This window comes from Pygoscelis adeliae, unplaced genomic scaffold (genome assembly GCF_000699105.1).
Source record: "Pygoscelis adeliae isolate BGI_AS28 unplaced genomic scaffold, ASM69910v1 Scaffold241, whole genome shotgun sequence".
Taxonomy (NCBI): Eukaryota; Metazoa; Chordata; class Aves; order Sphenisciformes; family Spheniscidae; genus Pygoscelis; species Pygoscelis adeliae.
This window is the reverse complement of record NW_008824056.1, coordinates 4,213,311-4,215,942: the sequence shown is the minus strand read 5'-3', so window position 1 is coordinate 4,215,942 and position 2,632 is coordinate 4,213,311.

Below are 2,632 nucleotides of genomic sequence, written 5' to 3'. Positions count from 1 at the left end.
CAGCAGGCGGAGCAGCTGCACCTTCCCGTCACGCAATGCAGTTAAAAGCGTTGCTTTAGTGTTCAAGAAAACTTGGAGCATTTTCTCTCCTGATGCGACTGGATTTCTCTCAGCCTAATTAGCTTTGCTTTAAAACCATTGTTCGGGAAGTTCATGGTTGATACTAATTTCTGGAAGCAAAACGATGCTTAAATTAGTTCACATACAAGCTTCATAGCGTAATTTAGTGATGCTATGGCAATGGGGCCACATAATGGGGAAAAAAGGAGGGAAGCATTCATGGTGACACGGACTACAAGTACCTTGTTGTAGTTTAGGTAAGGTTTAGCCCTTTGCTGACAGGTACGAATTCAGTGCAGAGTTGTATCGTAAATCTTCCCAACTCACTATCCATAGGTGGTATTTCAAATATAGCTGTGATGCTTTGTGGATCTGTCCTGACCGCCTGTTCACATTGTCCTCTAGTCTATACTAGAAGCCAGAGCTGTCACCAAAATGCATTCCTGAGGCTTTCTATAAAGTTAGTGTAATACATACAATTTTTTTGATCTTGTCTTTTATATTACCATTTTTTTGGTGCACCTGAAACAACTTTTGAATGGTGATGTGACCCAGAATTTGCTTAAATTCAGTAGCTGCATCTATAAAGAATAATATTGTTTACTTTCCAACGTCAATGTTGGTTTTTACAATAGGAAGCATACAGTGTTTTTATGACTACACTCATACAGATATCACACATTGGCTATACAAACACACAACATTGTTTTAGTAATGCGTTGCTCAATTTTATTTCTGCATTTTGGACAGACTCCAGGCTATGTTGATCGATAAGAATACATCCTCCTCGGTAATCAGAATCTACATTAGAAAAGTCTTAGGGAAGTAATTTTTTTCTGAATTTATTTCTCACTTATTTCTTAAGAAGAAGCATGAACTATTCTGAACTTCATTTGGCTTCTCCAGCTTAGAACTTGGACCTGACGCTTGAACAATCTTTGTCCCTTGATCAGTGTTACATTTAATACTGGTAATGTGGATTCTGAGATTCACAGTTTAAGCCTGTACATGAACTCCGGATTAGGATCAGCTAGCTCTGTGGAACAGATCTTGCTTGTGCATTTCCTGATTTCCTTGCTTCAACAAATATTCCCTGTCATTTTGTTTTTCCTTCCATTTCCTGTTCATGTTTCCATTGGCTAGGCAGATCTCCTCCTTGGGTTTGGGTTTTGTTGGGGTTTTTTTGCCACATCTGCTGTATTTCTGGTCAGGAAACCCAGTACTCCTGAGACTTGTTTATGCTTCCTTTCCCTAAGAATTTTCCATGCTATCTTTTGTGCCATTCTTCTACTGCTTCCTTACTGGGTCACTTGCTAGCATTTTTACTAGCTCAGACAGCTCTGCTAATTACAGCACCTGCTCCAGGGTTATGCAGTTATTACGTATCTTTTTTTTCCTGCAATTTTCTTGTTTAAGGATGTATGATGATTGTGTGTGTGTGTGTGCGCTTGTGGTTATTGTGCAGATAACGATCTGAACACGAGTGATTTTTCATACAGCTTTTACAAGGGCTTTTTCGCTTCCTCCAGGCCTCTGTATCCTTGAGTAAAGACACACCCATCTACCTATTACATTCCTTTCCAGATGACGTGCCTATTCAAGGCAAGGCTCTGATAATCTCATTCATGGCGACGTCTCATCTACATTAATTAGACCACTTCCATAAGACAGTGTGGCATCTCATGAGTAAGTATATGCACATCAGTTCTAAACTTAAGCAGTATTTATTGCAGCGAGAACTGTCTTCTTCAGCAAGATGATAGTATTTCAGCTGCACTTTCTACTGAATAATATAATTAGCTGCTATTGTACCACTTGGTGTAGGCTAAAGCATCTTTCTCCAGTAATTTGAATGTGATTAAAACTGTCAAAATAAATTCTCATAGTATTGTTGTTGTTATATTCTTTGTTTAGAAAATAGTAACTTCCTTCTTTGGACACAAAAATAGGATATGACCACCAGCTTTTATAGAAAATGATTCAATATGTTCAAGTCCATGGAAGACAATGACACTTCCATCACAATGGGATTGGATTAAGTGATAAAGGAACCAAACCACAAATGTGACATAGAAAGCCTCCTTATCATTACTTCTTTCTTCTAATTACAAGATTGTACATTATAAAAAATAAGACAATAACATTATTTTATCTCAATTTCTTGTGCTGTTCAAGTGTTTTTGAATAGTACAGACTTTTTTTGTTCAACTGAAGGATTTATAAAAGTACAGTACTTTGAGCATACCCTATTTGTCGTACATTTCCTAGCAGCAAATTGAATCTATACTTCAGTGGAAAGCCAAGCAAACAGATTAGAAGAAATAAGTGCACTTTCAAATGTACCCTTAGATAATGAGCATCTGATGGTTTAAAGAAACAATGCCATATGTTGTAATGTTTAATCTAGATCCATCACTGCTTTGTATCAAAGCCCTACATACATTAAATTTTTTCTGAGAAAGCCTACATCGGTGAAGATGCATGTGTGATGTCTATTATAAAACAAAACATTCAGGATTCTCTGGAAAAATTTCATGCTTTCTGGGTAACAGAGTAACAATTACACAGTGCA